The sequence below is a fragment of the Piliocolobus tephrosceles genome, chromosome 1 (assembly GCF_002776525.5).
Source record: "Piliocolobus tephrosceles isolate RC106 chromosome 1, ASM277652v3, whole genome shotgun sequence".
Lineage (NCBI taxonomy): Eukaryota > Metazoa > Chordata > Mammalia > Primates > Cercopithecidae > Piliocolobus > Piliocolobus tephrosceles.
Genome location: NC_045434.1, coordinates 80788611 through 80799801, shown reverse-complemented (window position 1 = coordinate 80799801; position 11191 = coordinate 80788611).

The window sequence follows — 11191 nt, the reverse complement described above, 5'->3', positions numbered from 1 at the left end:
CTCTACAGAAAATGCAAATGATGATAATAATAATAATAATAAGTAAGGTTCTAGCCGGGTGCAGTGACACACACCTGTGGTCCTAGCTACTCAGGAGGTTGAGGAGGGAGGATCCCTTGAGCCCAGGAGTTTGAGGCAAGCCTGAGCAACACAGCAAGATCTTGTTTAAAAAAAAAAATTAAGGTTTTTGCACCGTACCCAAGATCTACCAAATCAGAAACACTGAGAATCTCATGGTAAATAAGCTCCACACCTGTTTCTCAGGCATACTGTAGTCTCTGTCTGTATTTATGTTTTACCCCCAAATCTGTAAAAAAAGCTGCAGTAATTGTGTAACTGTGTACTGAAATTCACAGTACCATTGTAATTCGATTTTCTGAGCAGTAACTATTTCAGAATTCTTTTTACTTTTTTTTTGTTGTTGTTGTTGCCATTTGCCTCTTAGTTTCAGACACTGGCCTCTACTTAAGTAATTTTCATAAAGTTTGTGGGAGATAGGTCATCATTTGACTTTTTCTAATAAATAAATATATTTGATTTTTAAAATATAGGTTTGGATTTATAATTCTTCTCAAGACAGAACTTGTCTCTTTTTTTTTTTTTTTTTTTTGAGGCGGAGTCTGCCCAGGTTGGAGTGCAGTGGCACGATCTCGGCTCACTGCAATGTCTGCCTCCCAGGTTCAAGTGATTCTCCTGTCTCTGCCTCCTGAGTAGCTGGGATTACAGGCGTCCAACCACCACACCTGGCTAATTTTTGTATTTTTAGTAGAGATGGGGTTTCACCATGTTATGTGGCCAGGCTGGTCTCAAACTCCTGACCTCAAGTGATCCGCCTGCCTTGGCCTCCCAAAGGGCTGGGATTACAGGTATGAGCCACTGCGTCCAGCTGAGAACTTGTCTCATTTATCTTTGTATGTCTCAAGTACCTGACATGGTACATTGGCATAGTAGAAGCTTGCAAATATCTAATGAATTAGACAAAACTATAATGATGCACAATGGGCAGTGTTCAAAGTTAATTAGCCATTGGTCTGGAATAGGGGTGAAGTGTTTGTTCAGCTGTTCAACAATGAGGGTTCAGCATCACTGCCTGCCATCTTCAGGGATTGGGCATTTGTGGATAGAGCAGCTGTCAGCTGTGTGAGCCACAGTCCGTATGCACTGTGAAGGATCCTCTTCCCCAAGTGAAATCCTAATCTATGCAGCTTCAGGATCAAGTGTTTCTGATTTAAGACTAACTGGAGACTCCTGTCTATGGAGTCTTTGACAGAAATTACAGTCCTGGAGATGACAACTCTCATTAATAACTGCTTCATATCTTTTCTAGGTTTCATTTAAATGTGACACCATGGTTTGGAGTCCTAAGCCATAAACAATAAGCCAGAATGATTCTGCAGCTTTCAAAAGAAGAAACGTCTGCAAATTTTGGGTAGAAATACACCACACAGCATTTCTGATGTCTTTAGTGTCCCCTGGTCATTGTCTTGCACCCACTGGAGGAAGCATGTTTTAGGGTATCAGTAGTGGAAGCAGGTGCAGCAGAAGTACATCAGAACCAGAATAGGAAGTGAGGACAGAGTTAAGGGGCAAAGGCAACTTGTCGCATGTCAGAACAGAAGACACCAAGAACTGAGAAGGGTGGATTGCAGATTTGGAGGCATGAAATGGGAGGACTAATATTATAGGAGAAAACTGGATGGCAAGGGCTGAAGATTTGGGGGTGTCAGGAATATTTCTGAATTTAAATGATGGGTTCTGAACTAATAATTGTGGTTCAGACCCCATTCACCAGATTTGAATGCATCTCAGAAAGTAGGAGACTGGGGAGAAGAACTTTTAAAGAGCTACATGCCTGCCTTTCTGCTCAGGTTCTGAGATTCTTGAAGCATTGTTGTCTCTGAAGGAAATAAACAATTGTTACCCTGTAAAGGTGTATTTATCCTCATCACTATTACAAAATTTCAGATGCAGGCGTGCATCATTGAGCATCATTCTGATGTCCCTTGTCTATCAGTCATCTCTTATGATGACTTGAGTATAACATCAAGGGCTTAGGTTAAGGCCTTAGGTGGAACCAGAGTGGGAGAAACTGCTCCTTAGGATGGAGAAGCCAGCAGTCCATTAACCCAAGAGGTTTCACGAACTGGACCATGACTTTTTTCTTTCTTTCTTTTTCTTTTCTTTTCTTTTTTTTTTTTTTTGAGACAGTGTCTCATTCTGTTGCCCAGGCTGGGGTGCAGTGGCACATGGATCATGATATTCTTATCAAAGGAGATTTTGTCTAGTGGGTTGGAGCAATATTTGGCAGAACTATGGTTTAAGAAATCATCTCAGACAGCAGGAGGTGAATGGGGAGAGGCTGATGAGAAAAAGGCATGCACAAGAATTCCTAGGTGAGCTAGTAATGTCCTGGGCTGGACTAAGTGTGAACTTGCAGAGTTAAGTGGAAAACCAGGGCAGGCAGTTGCCTAATCTTACGGGCTGGGCCAGCAAGATGCATAGTAGGGGGAGGCTCTTGTCCAGTACAGTGGAGGGCTGATATGATTTGGCTGTGTCCCCACCCAGATCTCATCTTGAGTTGTAGTTTCCGTAATCCACATGTGTGGTGGGAGGGACCTGGTGGGAGGTAATTGAATCATGGGAGTGGTTTCCCCCATGCTGTTCTTGTGATAGTGAAGCTCTCACAAGCTGTGAAGGAGCTTCTCTTTTCGCTTGATTGTCATTCTTCTCTCTCCTCCCTCTGTGTGAAGAAGAATGTATTTGCTTCTCCTTCTGCCATGATTAAAGTTTCCTGAGGCCTCCCCAGCCATGCAGAACTATGAGTCAATTAAAACTCTTTCTTTTATAAATTACCCAGTCTCAGGCAGTTCTTTATAGCAGTGTGAGAACAGACTACTATAGGGGCGCTAAGTAACTTGGCTGCTCTCATCATCAGTTTGGCTGTTGCCTAAAAAAGGGGGTATGTGGTCTAGAACCAAACCACTGAGTCACTTGACCTGTTTTGTACTTTGTTCTTTCTCTTGACTCTCCCAGTACATATCTTCACAGTTCATTTGACAGGTTCTGGAAACACCCTTCCACCTTGTCACATATTGGAAATGAATATATGGCCACCATTTCCCCCTGGGAACTTCTTCACAGCATTTAGCCCAACAAAACTTGAGCTGGGTTCCTGGACAGACTCTGACTATGTAGCCACTTACCCTTAACTTGGGCTGAGGGTGGGAAGGAAAATGAAGGAACAGGGGTATCTTTCCCTCTGACTATAGGAAGCTTGATTTTGTGTTTCTATCTACTTCCTTCTTCCGTTATTACCCTCTTCCCAGTCTATCTTTGCAATCATTTTAATGTCACTAAAAAAAATAGCTTCATTTTTTCTGCCTGCAGATTGCATAAATAGTATTTTGGTCTGCTCTTTACCTGTAATTCATTGAGTAACCTAAGTCAGGCTCTAATTTTCTTTTCTGTTAGTATGTATTACTTGAGAACATTGCTATCCTTTGAGCTCATAGAAGAATAAGGTTGAGGTTCTTTAATAAGAGGGAATAAGGAGGCATGAGAAACATATACTTATGGGTGCAAGTCAATTGGTGGACACAGGCTCTTTCAAGTCACAATGACGTCATTTGCACCCTAAATTAGTGGTTGCCAAATCATCAGTGCTTATTAAAAACAAAGATTCTTGGGTACCTTCTCTGGAGATGTGGATTCAATGCATCTGGGGCGGGTCCAGGGAACCTATATTAACAAGAACTTCAGGGAGTTCTTAGGTTCAGCAGGTTTGGAAAAACCAGTCTTCAGGCATACATTGCTGAATAGTACCCACAAGATCTGAAAGTAAACATCATTTTGTTTTGTATAAAATTTTTCTTGTAAAAATTTATTGAACCAGCATTAAAGAAAAATTTAAAAAACATAAACTACCTCTATTTTTGCTATTCTAATCCAGTAGTTTCACTTCTCTGCAATTCCTTGCATACTATACTCTCATTTCACATATTTTTAACATAAACATTTACAAATTTATTTATTTATTATATTTTTTTGAGACAAGGTCTCACTCTGTCACCCAGGCTGGAGTGCAGTGGCACAATCTCGGCTCACTGCAACCTCTGCTTCCTGAGTTCAAGTGATTCCTGGCCTCAGTCTCCTGAGTAATTGGGGATACAGGTACATGGCACCATTTTTGTATTTTTTGTAGAGACAGCATTTCACCGTGTTGCCAGGCTGCTCATGAACCCCTGACCTCAAGTGATCTACTCGCCTTGGCCTCCCAAAGTGCTGAGAATACAAACGTGAGCCAGCGCACCCGGCCAAAAATTTACAAATTTAAACTTTGCACTTTGGGAGACTGAGGTGGGAGAATTGCTTGAGCCCAGGAATTCAAGACCAGCCTGGGCAACATAGCAAGACCTTGTCTCTACAAAAATAAAAATAAAAAATTAACTAGGCATGGTGGCAAGCACCTGTGGTCCAAGTTATTCAGGAGGCTGAGGCAGGAGGATCAGTTGAGTCCAGGAGGTTGAGGCTGCAGTGAGCCATGATTGGGCCAGTGCACTTCAGCCTAGGTGACACAGCAAGACCCTGTCTAAAAAAAAAGTAAATACATTTTGGTTTTTAAAATATATATATAACATATTAGAAGTATTTTTTCCTTGATGTTATATAAGGTTGGTGACTTGGTTCATTCAAATTGCTGTAATAAAAATACCATAAACTTGGTGGTTTATAAACAATATAAATTTATGTCTTACATACAGTTCTAGAGGCTGCAAAGTCCAAGATTAAAGTGCCAGCAGATTTCATGTCTAGTGAAGGCTCCTTCTATTTCATAGATGATGCCTTCTTGCTGTGTCCTCACCTGGTGGGAAGGACGAGTAAGTTTTCTTGGACCTCTTACATAAGGGCACTAATCTCATTCGTAAGGGCTCCACCCTTATAACCTAATCACCTCCCCAAACCCCCACCTCTTAATACTATCACATTAGGGAATAGGTTCCAATATATGAATTTTGGGGGGCATAGACATTCAGACCATAGCAGTTGGTAATTATAATGTTAAATGTCTAGGCTGGGCACAGTGGCTCACGTCTGTAATCCCAGCACTTTGGGAGGCTGAGGCGGGCAGATCATTTGAGGTCAGGAGTTCGAGACCAGCCTGGCCAACATGGTGAAATCTGGTCTCTACTAAAAATACAAAAATTAGCTGGGTGTGGTGGCAGGTGCCTGTAATCCCAACTACTTGGGAGGCTGAGGCCAGGAGAATTGCTTGAACCCAGGAGGCAGAGTTTGCAGTGAGCCGAGATGGCACCACTACACTCCAGCTTGGGTGACAGAGTGAGACTCCATCTCAAAAAGAAAAAACGCCTATAGTTAACCCATCTATTTACCAAATATTGGACACTCTGGTTGTTTCTAATTTTTTACTTACATTATAGACTAAAATTAAAAATTAAAAATATTTTAGAATAATTTATCAGGAGTGATATTGTGTTAGTCTGTTCTTGCATTGCTACAAAGAAATAACTGAGGTTGGGTAATTTATAAAGAAAAGAGGAGAGGTTTAACTGGCTTACAGTTCTGCAGGCTGTACAAGTATGGCTCTAGCATCTGTTTCTAGTGGAGCCTTAGGAAGCTTACAATCATGGTGGAAGGTGAAATGGGAGCAGCCCCGTCACATGGCAAGAGTAAGAGCAGGAGATAGGCAGCAAGGGGGGCAGGATGTGTCACACACTTTTAAACAATCAGATCTTATGAGAACTCACTCATTATCATGAGCACAGGACCAAGACATTCATGAGGGATCTGCCAGTATGACCCAAACACCTCCTACCATGCCCTACCTCCAACATTGGGGATTACATTTCAACATGAGTTTTGGAGGGGACAAATGTCCAAACTATATCAGACATTAATGAATTAAAGAGTTTGAATATTTTAAGGTCAGAGTGGCTAAGACTGGAACATAAGATATTTCAACATTAGTAGAAATTGGTAAAATAGTTTCATGTTTACTTGCAACAGGAATACTTGCAAACCTTCTCTAATACATCTCTTCCATCTCTTTATAAGTGCATTTTCCTTTAGTAGTAGAAGTGGAGACCATGGACATTTGAGTCACTGAGTCTTCAAAAGGCCATTTCACCCCATAGCCCTGTCAGGTTGACACATAAAATTAACCATCAGAGATTCAAGCAAGAGAATACCAGGTCAGAATGAACTTGGTGCTTCTGAAAGAAAGCCAGGGGGGTGGATGATAATGAGAGGGAGGTAATAGGCAAGAGGTAGATCACACAGAGTCTTCTAGGCCACAGGAAGATGATTACATTTTATTCTAATGGCTCAAGGAAGCTAAACATTGAGACCAGAACAGTTGGTCTGTTGTATAACACAGAATTTGCCTGATCTTTGGTTCTGGTTCCTGAGACGTAACCTCTAAATCCTTGGAATTTCCTGAGTTATACCAGTGTCTTTGTTACTCATGGTCGGCCCCTCAACCACACCTGAATTTATGCTAATAAGATGATTCCTGATGGACCCCTAAATAGTTTCAGTATAGTCATTGGCCATGCTGGAATGACCAACTATGTGATTAGAGAGTTCAAACTTTCAACTCAACTTTCAGGGAGCAGAGGAGTTTGGAGATTAAGTTTAATCACAGCACATGACCTACATCAATCATGCCTACATAATGAAATGGCAGTAAAAACTCTGGACACTGAAGTTTGTGGTCTTTTCATCAGAAAATAACATATTCTGATTTGAAAATGTCACCAGCAGCTGGGCGTGGTGGCTCACACACGTAATTCCAGTACTTTAGGAGGCTGAGGTGGGCGGATCACCTGAAGTCAGGAATTTGAGATGGGCCTGGCCAACATGGCGAAACCCCGTCTCTACTAAAAACACAAAAATTAGCCAAGTGTAGTGGCGCACGTTTGTAATCCCAGCTACTGGGGAAGCTGAGACAGGAGAATTGCTTTAACCTGGGAGGCGAGGGTTGCAGTGAGCCGAGAATGCACCACTATATTCCAGCCTGGGTGTCTCAAAAAAAAAAAAAAAAAAAAAAAAACCGCCACTAAAAGAAAATGTGGCCAGCTTCTGTGTGGATATTGAATTGGAAGAGGATATCCGTAGAATAGTCAGGAATCTATTTTAATATTCCAGGGCAGCGACAATGTTGGCTTGCGCTAGGATGGTGGCAGTAGAGATATAAGGAAAGAGATGGATTAGGATATATTTTGGAGATAAATCTATGAATAAAAGGATCTTTGATGGATTGAATGCAGTAGATGAGGTAAGGAGAGGAATCAAGGATGATTTCTAGTCTTTTGAGAACCAAGGTGAAGGATGAGGCCATTAAATGGGAAGAACAGACTAAAGGAGGCACAAGTTTCAGCACAATGACAATAACCAAGAGTTACATTTTATTTTTATTATTTATTTATTTATTTATTTATTCATTTGAGACAGAGTCTCACTTTGTTACCCAGGGTGGGTGCAGTGCCACTATGTCAGCTCACTGCAACCTCTGCCTCCCAGGTTCAAGTGATTCTCCTGCCTCAGCCTCCTGAGTAGCTGGGACAACAGGTGTCCACCACCACGCCCGGGGAATTTTTGTATTTTTAGTAGAGATGGGGTTTCACCACATTGGTCAGGTTGGTCTCGAACTCCTGACCTCAGGTGATCCGCCCGCCTTGGCCTCCCAAAGTGCTGGGATTACAAGTGTGAGCTAGCACGCCCAGCCAAGAGTCACATTTTAGCCAGGCCAATTTTAAGATATTCATGGTCAGGACTTGAAAGGAAAGAAAAATGGACTCATTATTTATTTAGCAAAAATGTGTTGACCATCTTTAATGTGCCAGGTATTGCTCTAGGCTCTTGGGATATAGCAGCAAGCAAAACATACAAAATACATTCTAGTTAGGGGAGAGAAAGAAACACATACAATATGTAAGATAAGTGCAATGAAGAAAAATAAAGCAGGATTGAAGGATAGAGAGAGAGACGGAATGCTATTACATGGGTCAGTCAGTGATGACTTCTCTGATGAGGCCTTGGGATATCTGGGAGGATGTCAATGTTATTGAAGGCAAAGGCACAAGTCAAAGTCCTGAGGCGGAAGTGTGCTTGGTGTGTTTGAAAAACAGCATGGAGGATAGTGAGCCTAGTGAGCAAAGAGAATTGTAATGAGAAGTGTAGAGGTGTGTGCATTGAGGGTGGGAGAGAATATGTGAATATGAGGGAGAGGGTTGGGGACAGATCACATAGGGTCTTTTGCAGGCCATGTAAGCACTTTGGAATTTATACTGAATTAGAAAGGAAACTATGAGGGGTGTTGAGCGCAGGAGTCATGTGAGCAAAAATATTGCAAATGGATCACTCTGGCCATGTCAGGGAGAATAGTTGAGAAGTCAGGAGGCTATGAAAGCAGGGGACCATTTCAGAGGTTCCTGCGTCAGTGAGATGATAGCGGTTGTTGCACCAGGATGGAAGAGGGAAAAGTACTAGGAAGAGATCAGGGTCTGGATATCCTTCAAATATAGATGAAAATAAAGAAAATGTAGATTAAATAGACAAAGCAGTCAAAGATGACTCCAAGATCTAAATAAATGAAAGAATGGAGTTGACATTTCCTGAGATGGGGAAGACTTGAGGAGCAGGTTTAGGGCAAGGGTTCTCTTTTGAACATGTTGCGGTTCCTTTTAAAATCAACTTAATAGCTGGGCGTGGTGGCATGTACCTGTAGTCCCAGCTACTCGGGAGGGTGAGGCTGGAGGATTGTTTGAGCCCAGGAATGCAAGTTCACCTTGGGCAACATAGTCTTAAAAAAAAGCTTTAATAATGGTATAATTTGCATATAATAAAGTGTACACACTTATTGGTACAGTTTGATGAATAATAAATATATATCCTCATACAACCACCACCACAATCAAGATATAGGACATTTTCATCACCCTGAAAGGTTTCCTTGTGCCCCTTTCCAATCTGTTTCCATTTTCCACACCCCTTGCCCCAAGCAACCACTGATATTCATTCCATCACCATCGATTAGATGTATTTGGATTTATTTGTCCTAGAATTTTGTTTAAAGGAATTTTAGCATGGGGGAAAGGAAGATGAGTTAGACATGGCCCATTGGCTGGTACAATGTTTCTCAACTTTTTTTTTTTTTTGAGACAGAGTCTCTCACTCTGTCACCCAGGCTGGAGGGCAGTGGCGTGATCTTGGCTCACTGCAACCTCTGCCTTCCAGGTTCAAGCGATTCTCCTGCCTCAACCTCCTGAGTAGCTGGGATTACAGACATGCGCCACCACGCCCGGCTAAGTTTTGTATTTTTTGTAGAGATGGGGTTTCACCATGTTGGTCAGGCTGGCCTTGAATTCCTGACCTCGTGATCTGCCCGCCTCGGCCTCCCAAAGTGCTGGGATTACAGGTATAAGCCACCATGCCCGGCCAATTTTCTCAACTTTTAAGTCTATGTCTTCTTTTATATCCTCTTGATTATCTTTTTTTTTCTTTTTATTTAATACAGAGTTGCACTTTGTCATCTGTGGTGTCAGAGGCTGGAGTGTAGTGTTGTGATCATAGCTCACTGCAGCCTCAAACTCCTGGGCTCAAGCAATCCTCCTGCCTCAGCCTCTGGAGTAGCTGGGACTACAGGTGCATACCACCAAGCCCAGCTAACTTAAATTTTGTTTTTGTAGAAATGAGGTCTTATGATGTTGCTCAAGCTGGTCTTGAACTCCTAGGTTCAACTGATTCTCCTGCCTTGGCCTCTCAAAGTGTTAGGATTACAGGCGTGAGCCACTGTGCACAGCCCCCATTATCTTTTATAATCATAACCATCCCAGGTCCTGTCCTGAGGTGCTGAGTGTATCCACAGAAAGGCACACCCTCATTTCCCCTCCTTTCTTATGACTCTGAGAATCATTGTTTCTTGTATTCTCAGCAACCAAGATCATTTTTTGCAAATGCTACTTTTAGAAATTTTACAGGGCTAGGCATGGTGGCTCACGCCTTTCCCAGCATTTGGGAGACCGAGGCGGGCAGATTACTTGAGCTCAGGAATTTGAGACCAGTCTGACCAACATGGTGAAACCCTGTCTCGACTGAAAATACAAAAATTAGCCGGGTGTGGTGGTGCACACCTGTAATCTTAGCTACTCGGGAGACGGAGGGAGGAGAATCGCTTGAACCCGGGAGGTGGAGGTTGCAGGGAGCCAAGATTGTGCCACTGCACTCCAGCCTGGGCCACAGAAGGAGACTCCTTCCATCTTAAAAAAAAAAAAAAAAGAAGTTTTTACAACAAAAATATGCATTTGTCCTTTTACCAATATAAATAATAGTGTAACATCGTAATGTGATTTCAATTTACATAGTCCACTTCTCCAGGTTCTGAGAAGTCCCCTTCATGGTAAGGGTTAGCCCTTACCTTTGAGACTCACTTGTCTTTTTTTTTTTTTTGGAACAGAGTCTCCCTCCATTTACCCAGGCAGGAATGCAGTGGCTTGACCTCCATTCACCGTAGCCTTGACCTCCTGGGCTCAGGTGGTTCTCCCACCTCAGCCTCCTGAGTAGCTGGGACTATGGGCACATGCCACCATACCTGGCTAATTTTTTGTGTTTTTAGTAGAGATGGGGTTTCACCATGTTGCCAGGCTGGTCTCCTGAGCTCAAGGAATCCACCCACCTCGGCCTCCCAAAGTGCTGGGTTTACAGGCATGAACCACCGCGCCTGGCCTTCACTTGTCTATTCTAATAATCACATGAAATTAGACAACCATAAGCATTGATCTGCTAAAGGACATTCTGGGAAGTTGTGCTGTTTTGCCTTATCCTGCCCCACTTTAAATGCTTGGCCTTTTATGGATGCCATTTAACGATCACAGACCAAAGCAATTACTCATGTCTCTGTTTTATAACCTTTGGCTTCCTGAATTATTTTTAATAGTTCTTCCATAATCATACAATAGGTGCATTTATAAGGCCATTTGAATCTAGGAAATAATGAGCATTCAAATAGGTGAGCCAGAGACTTCAAATAGCTACGTGTGGCAGGACATTCTCCTGCTGGGCTGTGGAAGGTGGTGTCGGAGGATTTAGATTTCACAGCAAAGAATAAGAATCATATTGCAACTTCAAAATAAGAAGCTATAAGTGTTTGAATCCAGTGTGTCTGAATAGCATA